Below are 18,227 nucleotides of genomic sequence, written 5' to 3'. Positions count from 1 at the left end.
TCTTAACCCTAGCCCTAACCCTAGGGAACAACTGGGGGTGGTCTTAACCCTAGCCCTAACCCTAGGGAACAACTGGGGGTGGTCTTAACCCTAGCCCTAACCCTAGGGAACAACTGGGGGTGGTCTTAACCCTAGCCCTAACCCTAGGGAACAACTGGGGGTGGTCTTAACCCTAGCCCTAACCCTAGGGAACAACTGGGGGTGGTCTTAACCCTAGCCCTAACCCTAGGGAACAACTGGGGGTGGTCTTAACCCTAGCCCTAACCCTAGGGAACAACTGGGGGTGGTCTTAACCCTAGCCCTAACCCTAGGGAACAACTGGGGGTGGTCTTAACCCTAGCCCTAACCCTAGGGAACAACTGGGGGTGGTCTTAACCCTAGCCCTAACCCTAGGGAACAACTGGGGGTGGTCTTAACCCTAGCCCTAACCCTAGGGAACAACTGGGGGTGGTCTTAACCCTAGCCCTAACCCTAGGGAACAACTGGGGGTGGTCTTAACCCTAGCCCTAACCCTAGGGAACAACTGGGGGTGGTCTTAACCCTAGCCCTAACCCTAGGGAACAACTGGGGGTGGTCTTAACCCTAGCCCTAACCCTAGGGAACAACTGGGGGTGGTCTTAACCCTAGCCCTAACCCTAGGGAACAACTGGGGGTGGTCTTAACCCTAGCCCTAACCCTAGGGAACAACTGGGGGTGGTCTTAACCCTAGCCCTAACCCTAGGGAACAACTGGGGGTGGTCTTAACCCTAGCCCTAACCCTAGGGAACAACTGGGGGTGGTCTTAACCCTAGCCCTAACCCTAGGGAACAACTGGGGGTGGTCTTAACCCTAGCCCTAACCCTAGGGAACAACTGGGGGTGGTCTTAACCCTAGCCCTAACCCTAGGGAACAACTGGGGGTGGTCTTAACCCTAGCCCTAACCCTAGGGAACAACTGGGGGTGGTCTTAACCCTAGCCCTAACCCTAGGGAACAACTGGGGGTGGTCTTAACCCTAGCCCTAACCCTAGGGAACAACTGGGGGTGGTCTTAACCCTAGCCCTAACCCTAGGGAACAACTGGGGGTGGTCTTAACCCTAGCCCTAACCCTAGGGAACAACTGGGGGTGGTCTTAACCCTAGCCCTAACCCTAGGGAACAACTGGGGGTGGTCTTAACCCTAGCCCTAACCCTAGGGAACAACTGGGGGTGGTCTTAACCCTAGCCCTAACCCTAGGGAACAACTGGGGGTGGTCTTAACCCTAGCCCTAACCCTAGGGAACAACTGGGGGTGGTCTTAACCCTAGCCCTAACCCTAGGGAACAACTGGGGGTGGTCTTAACCCTAGCCCTAACCCTAGGGAACAACTGGGGGTGGTCTTAACCCTAGCCCTAACCCTAGGGAACAACTGGGGGTGGTCTTAACCCTAGCCCTAACCCTAGGGAACAACTGGGGGTGGTCTTAACCCTAGCCCTAACCCTAGGGAACAACTGGGGGTGGTCTTAACCCTAGCCCTAACCCTAGGGAACAACTGGGGGTGGTCTTAACCCTAGCCCTAACCCTAGGGAACAACTGGGGGTGGTCTTAACCCTAGCCCTAACCCTAGGGAACAACTGGGGGTGGTCTTAACCCTAGCCCTAACCCTAGGGAACAACTGGGGGTGGTCTTAACCCTAGCCCTAACCCTAGGGAACAACTGGGGGTGGTCTTAACCCTAGCCCTAACCCTAGGGAACAACTGGGGGTGGTCTTAACCCTAGCCCTAACCCTAGGGAACAACTGGGGGTGGTCTTAACCCTAGCCCTAACCCTAGGGAACAACTGGGGGTGGTCTTAACCCTAGCCCTAACCCTAGGGAACAACTGGGGGTGGTCTTAACCCTAGCCCTAACCCTAGGGAACAACTGGGGGTGGTCTTAACCCTAGCCCTAACCCTAGGGAACAACTGGGGGTGGTCTTAACCCTAGCCCTAACCCTAGGGAACAACTGGGGGTGGTCTTAACCCTAGCCCTAACCCTAGGGAACAACTGGGGGTGGTCTTAACCCTAGCCCTAACCCTAGGGAACAACTGGGGGTGGTCTTAACCCTAGCCCTAACCCTAGGGAACAACTGGGGGTGGTCTTAACCCTAGCCCTAACCCTAGGGAACAACTGGGGGTGGTCTTAACCCTAGCCCTAACCCTAGGGAACAACTGGGGGTGGTCTTAACCCTAGCCCTAACCCTAGGGAACAACTGGGGGTGGTCTTAACCCTAGCCCTAACCCTAGGGAACAACTGGGGGTGGTCTTAACCCTAGCCCTAACCCTAGGGAACAACTGGGGGTGGTCTTAACCCTAGCCCTAACCCTAGGGAACAACTGGGGGTGGTCTTAACCCTAGCCCTAACCCTAGGGAACAACTGGGGGTGGTCTTAACCCTAGCCCTAACCCTAGGGAACAACTGGGGGTGGTCTTAACCCTAGCCCTAACCCTAGGGAACAACTGGGGGTGGTCTTAACCCTAGCCCTAACCCTAGGGAACAACTGGGGGTGGTCTTAACCCTAGCCCTAACCCTAGGGAACAACTGGGGGTGGTCTTAACCCTAGCCCTAACCCTAGGGAACAACTGGGGGTGGTCTTAACCCTAGCCCTAACCCTAGGGAACAACTGGGGGTGGTCTTAACCCTAGCCCTAACCCTAGGGAACAACTGGGGGTGGTCTTAACCCTAGCCCTAACCCTAGGGAACAACTGGGGGTGGTCTTAACCCTAGCCCTAACCCTAGGGAACAACTGGGGGTGGTCTTAACCCTAGCCCTAACCCTAGGGAACAACTGGGGGTGGTCTTAACCCTAGCCCTAACCCTAGGGAACAACTGGGGGTGGTCTTAACCCTAGCCCTAACCCTAGGGAACAACTGGGGGTGGTCTTAACCCTAGCCCTAACCCTAGGGAACAACTGGGGGTGGTCTTAACCCTAGCCCTAACCCTAGGGAACAACTGGGGGTGGTCTTAACCCTAGCCCTAACCCTAGGGAACAACTGGGGGTGGTCTTAACCCTAGCCCTAACCCTAGGGAACAACTGGGGGTGGTCTTAACCCTAGCCCTAACCCTAGGGAACAACTGGGGGTGGTCTTAACCCTAGCCCTAACCCTAGGGAACAACTGGGGGTGGTCTTAACCCTAGCCCTAACCCTAGGGAACAACTGGGGGTGGTCTTAACCCTAGCCCTAACCCTAGGGAACAACTGGGGGTGGTCTTAACCCTAGCCCTAACCCTAGGGAACAACTGGGGGTGGTCTTAACCCTAGCCCTAACCCTAGGGAACAACTGGGGGTGGTCTTAACCCTAGCCCTAACCCTAGGGAACAACTGGGGGTGGTCTTAACCCTAGCCCTAACCCTAGGGAACAACTGGGGGTGGTCTTAACCCTAGCCCTAACCCTAGGGAACAACTGGGGGTGGTCTTAACCCTAGCCCTAACCCTAGGGAACAACTGGGGGTGGTCTTAACCCTAGCCCTAACCCTAGGGAACAACTGGGGGTGGTCTTAACCCTAGCCCTAACCCTAGGGAACAACTGGGGGTGGTCTTAACCCTAGCCCTAACCCTAGGGAACAACTGGGGGTGGTCTTAACCCTAGCCCTAACCCTAGGGAACAACTGGGGGTGGTCTTAACCCTAGCCCTAACCCTAGGGAACAACTGGGGGTGGTCTTAACCCTAGCCCTAACCCTAGGGAACAACTGGGGGTGGTCTTAACCCTAGCCCTAACCCTAGGGAACAACTGGGGGTGGTCTTAACCCTAGCCCTAACCCTAGGGAACAACTGGGGGTGGTCTTAACCCTAGCCCTAACCCTAGGGAACAACTGGGGGTGGTCTTAACCCTAGCCCTAACCCTAGGGAACAACTGGGGGTGGTCTTAACCCTAGCCCTAACCCTAGGGAACAACTGGGGGTGGTCTTAACCCTAGCCCTAACCCTAGGGAACAACTGGGGGTGGTCTTAACCCTAGCCCTAACCCTAGGGAACAACTGGGGGTGGTCTTAACCCTAGCCCTAACCCTAGGGAACAACTGGGGGTGGTCTTAACCCTAGCCCTAACCCTAGGGAACAACTGGGGGTGGTCTTAACCCTAGCCCTAACCCTAGGGAACAACTGGGGGTGGTCTTAACCCTAGCCCTAACCCTAGGGAACAACTGGGGGTGGTCTTAACCCTAGCCCTAACCCTAGGGAACAACTGGGGGTGGTCTTAACCCTAGCCCTAACCCTAGGGAACAACTGGGGGTGGTCTTAACCCTAGCCCTAACCCTAGGGAACAACTGGGGGTGGTCTTAACCCTAGCCCTAACCCTAGGGAACAACTGGGGGTGGTCTTAACCCTAGCCCTAACCCTAGGGAACAACTGGGGGTGGTCTTAACCCTAGCCCTAACCCTAGGGAACAACTGGGGGTGGTCTTAACCCTAGCCCTAACCCTAGGGAACAACTGGGGGTGGTCTTAACCCTAGCCCTAACCCTAGGGAACAACTGGGGGTGGTCTTAACCCTAGCCCTAACCCTAGGGAACAACTGGGGGTGGTCTTAACCCTAGCCCTAACCCTAGGGAACAACTGGGGGTGGTCTTAACCCTAGCCCTAACCCTAGGGAACAACTGGGGGTGGTCTTAACCCTAGCCCTAACCCTAGGGAACAACTGGGGGTGGTCTTAACCCTAGCCCTAACCCTAGGGAACAACTGGGGGTGGTCTTAACCCTAGCCCTAACCCTAGGGAACAACTGGGGGTGGTCTTAACCCTAGCCCTAACCCTAGGGAACAACTGGGGGTGGTCTTGTCCATAAAACCTGGCCCTGGGGGACTCCACCTGGCCCTAGGGTAAAGGAACAAGCCAAAAATTGGTACATTCGCTTATTTGCCATATTCCCCAGAGACAGACAAAGACACACCCTTCTCTTCTCTATGCATACAATAGGAAACATCGACACCTTTGCCTTTAGCCTTAGATGGGCTAATAGCACAGGCCTCGATACTTCCCATTGTGTGCACAGAGAAGAGAAGGGTGTGTCTTTGTCTGACTCTGGAGAAGATGGCAAATAAGTGAATGTACCAACATTTTGGCTTGTTCCTTTAAGTTAGAGTTCAGTTAAACATAACAAATGAAATTAACTAGTTACAAATTTGGTAGTTGGAATTCTGGGAAGATGACAAAACTAAGCACATGGTCACTGAGCTTGTTAGGGTTAGTTCAGTACTGCTGAATGCAACGTCAACTGGAAAATGTTCACTCATAGCTCGCTAGCTGCGTCACTGAAAGCCAATGTGCTAAAGTGCCATGCACTTGACCAGGACTATGATCCGTCTACTTTTAGATCTGTGAGAGATTCATCACAGCCTACTCCCATCAAAGACCGTAATGCCAAGAGAATGAAAGATGGAGAAAATGACATACCATAATGTCTAGGTCTCCAACCCAACTTCACTTGAAGGGATCAAGCTCAGAAAGGTTTGACAAAAAGGATGGAACTCTGACAGAACTCGTAGACATTCATGTTGCAATAAGAGAACCCATCCCGATAAATAGGGTGAGCAAGTAGAGTTTAATGCTGAGATTAGTTTGCAGAGAAAGGTTTGACAAACAGGATGGAACTCTGACAGAACTCGTAGACATTCATGTTGCAATAAGAGAACCCATCCCGATAAATAGGGTGAGCAAGTAGAGTTTAATGCTGAGATTAGTTTGCAGAGAAAGGTTTGACAAACAGGATGGAACTCTGACAGAACTCGTAGACATTCATGTTGCAATAAGAGAACCCATCCCGATAAATAGGGTGAGCAAGTAGAGTTTAATGCTGAGATTAGTTTGCAGAGAAAGGTTTGACAAACAGGATGGAACTCTGACAGAACTCGTAGACATTCATGTTGCAATAAGAGAACCCATCCCGATAAATAGGGTGAGCAAGTAGAGTTTAATGCTGAGATTAGTTTGCAGAGAAAGGTTTGACAAACAGGATGGAACTCTGACAGAACTCGTAGACATTCATGTTGCAATAAGAGAACCCATCCCGATAAATAGGGTGAGCAAGTAGAGTTTAATGCTGAGATTAGTTTGCAGAGAAAGGTTTGACAAACAGGATGGAACTCTGACAGAACTCGTAGACATTCATGTTGCAATAAGAGAACCCATCCCGATAAATAGGGTGAGCAAGTAGAGTTTAATGCTGAGATTAGTTTGCAGAGAAAGGTTTGACAAACAGGATGGAACTCTGACAGAACTCGTAGACATTCATGTTGCAATAAGAGAACCCATCCCGATAAATAGGGTGAGCAAGTAGAGTTTAATGCTGAGATTAGTTTGCAGAGAAAGGTTTGACAAACAGGATGGAACTCTGACAGAACTCATAGACATTCATGTTGCAATAAGAGAACCCATCCCGATAAATAGGGTGAGCAAGTAGAGTTTAATGCTGATTAGTTAGCAGAGAAAGTTGTTCACCTCAAAAAACAAGTGTCATCACTCCTGAGAGACAATGAGGAGGTGAAGACCAAAGTCAGAGCTTGAGAGAAGATTGAACTTGTGGGTTAATGGAATGAAAGGAAGACAAATCCGAGTTAGGACGTTCTGTCTCCTTAGCAAGATCGCTCCCCCACTGTCACCAAAGTTGGAGGATGTAGTGGACTTCGGATCGGGAGGAAAGAGGAGTAGACAGTGACAGATGATCATGCAATTCTCTATGCGTCGATATCAGGACGAGTTTGCAAGATCACAAAGACATCTGCAATCTGCAGAGAACACAAGGTTCAAAGAGAACTTCACCAAGGAGGACCATGATGCAAACTGCCCTTTAGTAGACGTTAATTGGGAAAGCAAGAAGATCCGGAGTAAAGTCCTACTAGAGGAGTCCACCCTTAAGTCATTGAATGCCATATCACTTAATTGGACAAGTAAGAAACCTGATCCACATAAGTCGTGTACATCTGAGACTCATGATTGAGGGGAAAATTAGACTTGCTAACTTTGTGGAATTATTTTACTCAGACCACTTTCTTCTCTTTACTGGTTGATCCAATGTTCAAGAGCCAGTTCTCATTGTGTTTAATAAAAAATAAACTCAATTGTCATTCAGTTAATTGAACTCACTGGGTCTTCAGAACAGTGTTGAAAGAGGCTTCTGAACAGTGTTGAAATAGGCTCTATATTTTTATTTCAGAAGAATAAGGGTTGAAAATATGGTAGTCGTATGCACATCGTTTGTTGTGTGCTGGGTTGACAGGTATTCATGAAAAAGTAGAATAGAACCCGCACACAGACCAAGGCAATCGTGAGTGCAAAAGAGTAGTGTTTATTCCAACGTTTCGACCCTCAGGTCTTGGTCAAGTCAAACACACAAGAGGTGGACTGCCAAGTGTACCAAGGGCTGGCACATTAGGCCCAAGAGTCAGACATGAGACGAGGCCTACGGTGGCAGATCCGGCCCAAGCACCTGGGACAGGCCGGTAAGGTAATAAAATATTATAAGTGGATCCCTCTAAAAAAAAAACGGATGGATGGATGAATAATGAATGGTCCACACACGGAACTGACAAGGGCCCGGCTAGCTCTGAGGTTAAGGAACCCCCCCGCCTCTCTAGCGAGGGTCTGGCACTTGAAGGAACAAAGGGAGTGTTGTATGAACTGCCTGAAGACAAACAACTTTCTTGTATGAGGTTGCAAATGGATGTTAAAAGGAGAAGGAGTAATCAAGTAACACTGTTGAGTGAATCATTTATTGGAAAAGTAATCACTTAAAGTAGAAGTAGACATTTATAAGTCATGTATCTGTTCTTAGTTGATCTTGACTATGTAACCTTGTACACGTGTGAGACAGTAATGACAAATGATTGGAGAATGTATCCATGTATCAACTGTGAGTACATAGGTAATGCTTAAAGTAGGATATTTAATAAGATTAGACATTTATTCTGTGATGTCCTGCTTTGAGTGAGATGTTGAATGCAGGGATTGTTAATCTGCCAGGGAGGAGAGAAGGACTGTGTTCACCCAAAGAGACATGACATCAATACCCTGCCCTCCTGGAAGGGGGTTCAAAAAACAGCTTGCAAGGAGAGAAAGGCCCCATCAATATTGAGGACAAGGAGAGAGGCCCCATCAATAACCCCATCAACAGAGGAGTGGGTGATTAGGCCCGTCCACCCAGGTCGACTAGAGGGTCTAACCTGGGCCTTTTCTCCGGAGAGGGAGGTTGAAGAGGAATGCGTGTGTGAGTTGACACTGAAGAGTTGAACTTTGAGCTGTGAGCACGAACAGAGGTCTAAATCAAGTGGCACCGCTCTGACAGAGCGCATTGGAGCGCGCACACACACTTGGGAGAAGCATTTTAAGAGAGGCTGTGACTGATAAGACTCATGTGATGTGATGGTAGTTTAAGCAATACCATTAGATTCATGAGCCCTGGATAACAATAAAACCTGGTGGTGAGGTTCTATAAGCCACGGTAGGGACTTCACATAAGCAATCCCCTTGGTCAATAAGTAAGTAGCCTACTCTAACAGTGTACACTTATACACAGGGTCAGTGCAATCAGGCAATCAGTTCTGATCGATGACAGCTGTGTAACCAGTCCCCTGCCACCATCTGGTGATGGTGAAAAACTACTGCAGTAACCATGTCGGTCCTGGAAAAGGTTACATGTTGTACATTGGTACAGAGGCAAACATCTTCACTTAAAACATCTGAATGAAACTCGAAATGAATAAACATGGTGTGCACCATTGAAAATGCATCATAATGGGGTACAAATGTCAAAATGAATATCTAAACAAAAAGATCCAATAACAAAGATGAAATTAAAGGGGGGAAACAACCAAAGAAAAACAGTATGAAATTAAACCCAATAAAGGGGCTGATTAAGTCTCAAATCATAGATAAGGTTGGATGCTGAAATCCTCATTGAGACAGTTAGGTGCTAGAGAGTTCAGTTCATAGATCCATACCAGCTCACGACAGAGCCCTCATGTTGCCTCCTCTCCACGGTGAGCCGACTTGCTCAATGCCCATAAACCTGAGATGACATGTTGTGGTTGAATAGTCTGAAATGCATGTCCACAGCGCTTTTCCATCGCCATGTCTTATGGAGCTCCGAAATACTGGACTTTAGAGCTCTGTTTTGCCAACATACACCAACATAATACGTAATAAATAAATAACGTTCTTGGAAGAGCAAGTTGTTTTATCTGATATGAAAGACATGCTCGTGGATGTCTAAACTCTGTGCATCTTTTGCACTGGGTGCATTTGCCACAGGGTCCGTTACATGGTCTAATATCTAAAAAGGTGGTTCTGGGGATGGGAGGGAGGTCTGTGTACTAACATGACATGTCGCAAGTTGGGGGGTCTTTTGAAGATCAACTTGGGTTAACGTTATTTATTACGGTGTCCATGTTCTTAGTGTATGTTGGCAAGACAGAGCTCTAAAATACAGGATTTTAGAGCATCGGAGCTCCATAAGACACGGCGATGAAAAAAGCCCTGTGGCCATGCATTTGACTATTCAACCACAATGTCATCACTCAGGTTTGGCATTGAGCAAGTCGGCTCACCGCGGAGAGGAGGCAACATGAGCTCTTACTGTCGTGAGCTGGCATGGATCTATGAACTGAACTCTATGTCAGCATCCAACCTTATATGATTTGAGACTTAATCAGCCCCTTTATTAGGTTTAACTTCATACCGTTTTTCTTTGGTTGTTTCCCCCCTTAAATGTCATCTTTGTTATTGGATCTTTTTGTTTAGATATTCATTTTGACATTTGTACCCCATTATGATGCATTTTCAATGGTGCACACCATGTTTATTCATTTCGAGTTTCATTCAGATGTTTTAAGTGAAGATGCTTGCCTCGGCATCAATGCACAAGATGTAACCTTTTCCAGGACCGTCAACTCCTAGACATGGAGTCACTGTAGAGTGTAGACCATCGGTTCTAGATGACTGGTAGAACATGACAATGTGGACACTAAAAGAGAGCTATTACAGTGTCTGTCTGTCTGACAAGTGCCCTCCTGAGTCAGGCAGAACTGTGTCTAACTGCACATCGAGGATCTTGGAAGTTCATTGTGGGATGCCCCAAGATGCTGAACCTGTGTCAGAGGTTCAAGAAGTCAGTGGCTTGTCCCTCTGAGTCCCAGACCTCTGAGGAAGACAAAATCAGAACTGCCAACGTACTTGTTGTCCCCTGACAGACCAGACCCACTTATAGTGGAAGGTATCAAACCAACTTTTCCAAGCTCAGTAAGTTGGCAAGGAAATGCTCATCAATCCAAGCAAGCTACAGCGAGAGTCTGTAGATACTTTTTCCTGGCCAGAGATCAGTGACACGTTAGATAAACCAGTGTGCGTGTGTGAGGGGAGGGGTCGGAAGGTTTCTCATGTTGCCTTTTCTTTGAGAGACGGCCTCAGAAGTGTTTTGTCTATAAAAGCACAAAGCTAATACTCTGTAAGTGGTGCATGTATCAGGATTTTACTTTAACACTTAATACAGAAAAGGAATGTGGTGTTTGGATATAAAAAGGCAGCTACTGGGTTTAGTTTGCCACTGATGTCCATGTATTTAGTTGTGAGGCTCGGAGACGTGTGAGAGACCATCCCACGCCAACATACATGGATATACTCAAAATGCATATACTCAAAATGCAGGAGTGGAAAGTACTGGCTAGCTAGCCAGATGTATGGAGGATTGGGATGACAAGAAGCTCTGATGGAGGGCTCATCTGAGGACAACCTAGTAGTAGTCCAGAGCATGTTGGAGGCCTTAGCCAGTTGAAGACTGAAGAAATGGTAAGGAAAGTTCAGCTGACAGATTCATCAGATGGATATACAGGCTGACAAGGCTGTTAGAATAAAAATAAGGCCACAGAGTCAGAAGCTTGGAGAAAATAATTCAATAGTGTGAACAATAGCGTAAATGGTAAATGGACTGCACTTATAGCGCTTTTATCCAAAGCGCTTTACAATGGTGTGTGAATGGATGCATAAGGCCAATGTGCGCAGCTGCCATGCATGGTGCCAGCCTGTTCATTGGGAGCAATGTGTGGCTCAGTATCTTGCCTAAGGACACTTCGACATGTGGACAGAAGTAGGGATTCGAGCTACCGACCCTATGATTGGACAGCCCACTCTACCACTGAGCCACAGCCGCCCAATGTGTTCCAAAGGCATTTGAAGCAAGCAAGCATATTAGCCAAGTACCTCTATTTAGGGAGGCAGGTGGAGTCAATGTAATGCTTTTGACCAGGTAGCAGCTTCTTTACAGTGCCAAAGGGTGTGGCCTCTTTTGCTGCAAAGTAAACTCAGGAAAAGGCCAAGAGGTGAGAGTTTAATAACTCTTCACTTGGACCTATGGTATAGCTAAATGAACAGACATTGTTCCAGGCATCTGATGGCAGATAAGGAGTTCTTATACAAAGTGTTTGTCCTCAAGAGTGTAAAGACAGTAAAGCTAGTGTTTCGTGCTACTCGGCCTAATCATGCGGCAGTCTCTAGCCCTTAAGTGCCACAGTTGTGCATCGTTCTGGTGCCCAAAAGGAGAATGTCCCAGTGTCAACTACAGACCAGTGGCACAGATATCACATCATTAAGGTCTGATAGATTGGTACTGCAGCACATTAGGCCCCTAGTGAGCATCTCCCTGGACCCCCTGCAGCTCACATACCAGGCCTGAATCAACGTGGAATGATTTCCCTGTTTCATAGAGTTTACTTGCACCCGGAGGCCGGGAAGCACAGCGAGTCACATTTTGACTTCAAGTCCATTGAACACCATCTTGCCTCTCTGGCTTACAGAGAAGCTCCAAGGCAGGCAGGCCACAGTAAGCCAGACTACAGGGCTGCCTGTCAGATGTGGCTGTACTGTCACGCTTCCTGTTCACCCTACACTTTCAGCCACAACTCTGGAACGTGCCACCTCCAGATGGTCTCATAACTCCCATCATGGGCGCCATCAGTGAGGACAAGGAAGAGTAGAGCTATGGTCAGGATATATGTTAAAAGATGATCTAGAATGAAATGGCCGAAATTGCCAGTTGGACTGAATGATGAACTGATTAAAATTGGTGGTCAAAGGTCAAAGTTCAAGGTCACTGGCCTCACAAAATGTGTTTTTGGCCTGATGAACACAATCTCAAGAAAGGCTTAATGGAATGTGTTTATATTTGGGTAAAATGGCCAATTGGATTGAATTAACTGATCACATTGTGGGGCTCAAAGGTCAAGGGTAACTTGACCTCACAAAAGGTGTTTTTGGCCTGCTGAACATGAATGGCTTGACAGAATTTGTACATATTTGGCCAAGATGTCCAGTTGGACTTAATTAGATTTTGGTATTCAAATGTCACCGAATGCAAATGCAAGTTGCAGTTAACATTCAGTTGGTCTTGAGCGAGGGATGCACATGGATACATGCAACCAGAGATGGGTAGAGGCAAAGGAAGTGAGTAATTGTTTTTATTAAACATCACAAGGCCCTTTTGAATGCTAATGCTAGCTAGCTACCGTGAATGCTAATGCTAACACTAGCCAGCTAATGCCTTTGCTAGCTAGCGGTAATGCTAATGCTAGCTAGCGGTAATGCTAATGCTAGCTAGCTAATGCTAATTCTAACACTAATGCTAGCTTTAGCTAGCTAGCATTGGCATTAGTGTTAGCATTAGCATTAGCTAGTTAGCTAGCGAAGGCATTAGCTAGCTAGTGTTAGCATTAGCATTCACGGTAGCTAGCTAGCATTAGCATTCAAAAGGGCCCTTTTGAATGCTAATGCTAGCTAGCTACCGTGAATGCTAATGCTAACACTAGCTAGCTAATGCCTTCGCTAGCTAGCGGTAATGCTAATGCTAGCTAGCACTAATTCTAACACTAATGCTAGCTTTAGCTAGCTAGCATTGGCATTAGTGTTAGCATTAGCATTAGCTAGCTAGTGTTAGCATTAGCATTCACGGTAGCTAGCTAGCATTAGCATTCAAAAGGGCCTTGTGACGTTTAATGTGGCCCATTTAGTTTAAATAAAGGCTACTACTAGGACACTTCAGGCTGTAGTTTGAGGAGCTGATTGCTTGCACCTAGCTGATCCTGCACACCTGAGCTGAATGAGCAATCAGCAAGGGCAAAGTGGAGTGGGCTCAAACTCAGAAGAGCTTTGGGGAGGAAAAAGGAAGACGGCATGCTGCCTCATGTAATCGTTTGTTTGAAAGAAGTCGCCCCAAGCAGGAATCAAACCATTGACCTCTCACTTCCAAACCCGGCTCACTAACCACAACACCAAGAGAGCCATTTATCTTAGCACAGCTGTTAGCAGGCCATAGAGGGTTAGGGTCAAATGAAAAAGGAGCATTAGACCAGTGGTAAGCTGGGGCTGTCAATCCCTGATATGGCCACCAGGGGAAGCCTACAGATGGCAAAATTGCAGCCGCCCTACAATTACAGCTCCCAGGAGCTGTTTATTGTTTAGTATATGTTTGTCAACTCAACACACTTGAAAATGAGGTGAAAACCTTAATGTGGCCCCTTTAGTTTAAATAAAGGCTACTACTAGGACCCTTCAGTCTGTAGTTTGAGGAGCTGAGTGCTTGCACCTAGCTGATCCTGCACACCTGAGCTGAATGAGCAATCAGCAAGGGCAAAGTGGAGTGGGCTCAAACTCAGAAGAGCTTTGGGGAGGAAAAAGGAAGACGGCATGCTGCCTCATGTAATTATGTTTGTTTGAAAGAAGTCGCCCCAAGCAGGAATTGAACCATTGAGCTCTCACTTCCAAACCCGGCTCACTAACCACAACACCGAGAGCCATTTATCTAAGCACAGCTGTTAACAGGCCATAGAGGGCCATTACACTACACCAAGTCCCTCACGTCCTCATGCGCCTCTCTGATGGCCCCACTGCCACCATCCCACTTCCAAAACCAATGTAGCAGAGAATGAACTGACAACCTTTCTGAAAGGGAGTATGGACTTAGGCTCATGAAACACCCTAACCCTGTACTCTATTCCTGGGCTGATTAGGGTTGGGTGATTGGACAACTACCAATCCTACATAAATTCCCTCATCTTCAAAACTGCCATTAAGTTGATGGCTAACTGGGTCCAGACTTCAGGACTTACCGCCCCCAGGCCGGGGGGCTCCCTCGTTGAAGAGTGTGGTGCAAATGTACTGTGCATGGGTAGGGCTAACCCCCAAAGAAGACTGGGCAACGATCAAGGTCCTGATGCCCTGGACCACCACATCCAGCGTGCTGTTCCAAGTGGAACCCTGGAGGGCCGCATACTTACCCCCTGGCCAAACAAACTGCTTGTTGTCACCGTAAGGTTGCCACAGCCGTCCGACCAGAGCCTGAGAAAGGTTCCTCTCTGTGCCTCCTTGCCGGCGGAGGGGTAGTGGTGAGTCTCACCATCCACCCCTCAAGCTTCTACCGGCCGAAGACTCAAGAGAGGTTCCTCTATCTATAAGTCTCTTAACCCTAAACCTCCACATCCGGCGGAGGGGTGGTGGTGGTGAGTCTCACCATCCACCCCACAAGCTTCTACCGGCTGAAGGTTAAGTCCCGTATGAGAGTCTAAGACAGTGCGGTATTCCCTGAGAAGTTTTGCGGGCATGCCACATAAACCCCTGAATTCGGCTCCTACACTGTTCAAAGAAACTCACCGACAGACGTGAAGGCCCTAGGATACTCAATACGGATTCGAGCATCGTCGGGCCTTGACTCTGCTGTAAACCACTAGGGGACCCAATTAAACTGAACAGCAAACACAGCCATGGTGAAAAAATGAAAAAATTTAATATTATCTTCCAAAAATATGTATCCCAAACTAAATGTTCATTTGGCATTAGTTTCAGCCTTCCATCTCATTTCCTCATTGTTTTATAAAGGTACAAAGTTTGATTATGGTGAATACCCAGAAAGCAGTGCGGTATTATATTATCATATTCAAACTCCTCCCTAAGTGGGTTAGGGTTAGTGGGCGGGGTTTATGCCAAAAAGGGAATTCTGGGAGTGCAACCGTGACTGGAGATGAGAGGGAAGAAGATGACTATCCCTGCTACAGGTACAAGAACGCTTCACTTCATCCTCTTGCTAGAGTTAGTGTTATCATTGCACCCAGGCCAAAGAGATGTGGAGTAGCTGGTCTGAGAAGGTCTTGTTCTCCTGGCAGTTACTTATTTAGCAAGATGGGTTCCAAGAAAACATTGGACCTGAGCAGAAGTGAGCTGTTTGTGGTGGTTTCACACCTCTGGGAATGCCTGAGGAGGAGGACTGACTCTGGGGGCCATCTCCAGTGATCAGGGTGAGACATACTGGAGTGCAATTTATCATGAACATGATTGAGGAAAAGCTCTGAGGTAAAATTGTATGTTAAGTAGCCATGTGTTTTTCATTTTTTGGTCAAAATATCATGATTTCAGTCAGTTTATTGACCATTATTATCAGAAGATACTGAACTAGATCTTTTTTAGACTGATTAAAGTTATTTTAATGTTCATATGTCTGCAAAGATATTGCAAATACTATAAGCACATGTCCTTCCCTGCAAGAGATGTAGCATTTTAATTTTGATAAAGCATTGGTAAAACAATATGTCACTGCATTTCTGATCACTTTACTCATAAAGCATAACATGGGAAACATACTGACTTGCTTTTGATATTGTTTTAGCCAAACAGCCATGTGTAATGTCAAGGTGCCTTGCCCAGATGCACTGTGGACTGCACAATGTTATTCAAAAAGTTGTCATGCCTTTATATTCTTCACACTGATAAAAGGGAATAAAAAAACACAACAAAAAAACAAACAACTTTTATTGTCAGTTGTTGCACACAGCACCCAGTGATGGCACGTCAATGTTGAAACACACACAGAGAGACAGGCGTGTCCACTGATGAAGTTCTCTGCTCTTCACCCATTCTGCCATCCTTCCTCTAAGGGCAGCCAAGAGCAGACAGTAGGCAGCATGCAGGGGACGCACCATGGGGACCGATAAAGTGCTCATGTCCGTCTTCATCAGCGACAGACAGCATTAGCGGTGGAAAATAGTTGTCATAAAGAATTGTCATGTTTGTCAAGCATGGATTTGACTTATATTCCTTAGTTAATAGTTGTGGAGACATCCATATATAATTTAATGTATGGCTACATCAAATGTGCTTTTTTTTTTACATCGTGGAAATGTTTTTTTCTGCCTGAGTCCCCCATTATTTTAGCTTTTCTTGTGCTCCAGACCAGAACACATTTCATTCACTTTGCAATACTGACAAATAAACAATAGAAAGTTAATCTAATCCAATTACTAATATTTGACCATCATAGTCAAAAATGTACTACAGCCATTGATATAAAACAAGGCACCAAATATCATATACACACAATCATTAATTACCCTTTACCTTAATTCATAACCCCCACCCCCTTTCTCCACTCAAAAACAAATCCCCCACAACTCCTATCCACTTTGCTCAGACAAGGCCATATCTCATCACATAAGGTAGAGCTGGAGGTGTCTTTGTGATGGCAGGTTCAGGCAGCTCCTCCTTGAGATAAACAGCACTTCCAAGGTATAATGTGTGTGTGCGATTACTGAAGGTGAAACTTTCAAAAGTACCTGTTTGAAGACATGTCCAACAAATTGCTTGAAGACACCACATATGTGATAAAGAATCACAATGTCTTCAAAATAAACTAGGTTGTGACATCAAAAAGGAGACACTGCATTTAATTTACATACAGCCACATTGCCAGTGAAATACAACTCCTATGTATGGGAGAATTTGGCGTGTGTTCATAACAGTGTTCCCCACAGCCCACTGGTCTCATGTGCTATAGTTGTCCTGAAACAGAGCATTGGAGCCAGTTAGAAGTCAGGTTCTGGAGTCTGGTCCACTCCCACACCACTGAGGGAAAGTTGTGAGTATTGTGAGTATTTTTTATGGAAAACACTATGTGCTACTTTAATATGTATGAATGGTGCTATATAAAGAAAATGACATTGACATTCAAATAAATGACACAGTATTCAGTTGGATATGACTCACAGCTGAACCCCTTGGCTGTGTTCACAGACCCTGCAAGCTGGAAACACATCCAGGCCAGAGCACACTGACAGAGGCAGAGAGATTGAAAGAGGGAAAGAAACAAAGGGAGAGTTAATTCAACCTTTTTGTATAATTTTCCCCTTTATAAGAATCTACAGTCAACGTTCACTTGAAATGAGGTGAGATCACGTACAAAAATAAAGAGAAAAATGTGATAGAAATCACAGCATACAGCAAAGCAAAATGAGGAAGAAGGAATGATGGATAGATAGACATGTTATCACCCTAATCAATAACTATTATCCGGGGAAGAGGGACCATAACTGGTACCTGATCTATATCCTGGCAGTGGGTGCTGTTCCCATCCATAGCAGGGGTTAGGGTCGCAGCCTACGGTGCAAAGTACACACAGAGAATGGACTGTGAAATCTCCGAACACAGCCTATGCATACGCTGTTTGAGGCTAAAGTGAAGTGTTTCAGATTGGTTGTGTCTGTTGCTGACCATTCCTGCGTTCTTGGTAAGCTGCTGGAGGGGCAGGCCCTGTGTCCATCTCTCCTTGTTCTCAGTCTGTACAGCACAGCAGTTGCAGATAATCACCACAGCGGGAGCTATAGCCTGGGAGCAGGGGGGAGAGAGAGTAGGGGGGCAGAAGATCATTATTGCAGACAGGATGTCAAAGTATGTGTATGTGTGCTCTAACCTGTCCATGCAGTGTGTCAGAAATAGACCTCTGGCATTGAGGCTGTGCTGGGACAGTCCGGGGCCGGGGGCGGTGCTGTGCTGGTACAGTCCGGGGCCAGGGGTGTTCTGGGACGGGCCGGGGGCGGGGCTGGGCTGGAACAGTTCGGAGCCAGGGGCGGGGCTGGAACAGTCCGGAGCCAGGGGTGGGCTGGGACAGTCCGGAGCCAGGGGTGGGCTGGGACAGTCCGGGGCCAGGGGTGGGTTGGGACAGTTCGGAGCCAGGGGTGGGCTGGGACAGTCCGGAGCCAGGGGTGGGCTGGGACGGGCCAGGGGCGGGGCTGGGATGGAACAGTCAGGAGCCAGGGGTGGGCTGGGACAGTCCGGGGCTGGGGGTGGGGGTGTGTGTGATGCTGGTCCAGCTGGTGGGCAGAGCTGAGCGCCTATCAGGATGTCTGTCAGCTTCATCTCCTTCTCACTGAGCTCGCTGCGTACTGTAACTGCATCACTGTCTCTGCTTCATCATCCAAACAGTCAGACCGCCTGTGCAG

The sequence above is a fragment of the Borostomias antarcticus genome (assembly GCF_949987555.1).
Source record: "Borostomias antarcticus genome assembly, chromosome: 16".
Taxonomy (NCBI): Eukaryota; Metazoa; Chordata; class Actinopteri; order Stomiiformes; family Stomiidae; genus Borostomias; species Borostomias antarcticus.
Note: the sequence above shows the minus strand (reverse complement) of the source record.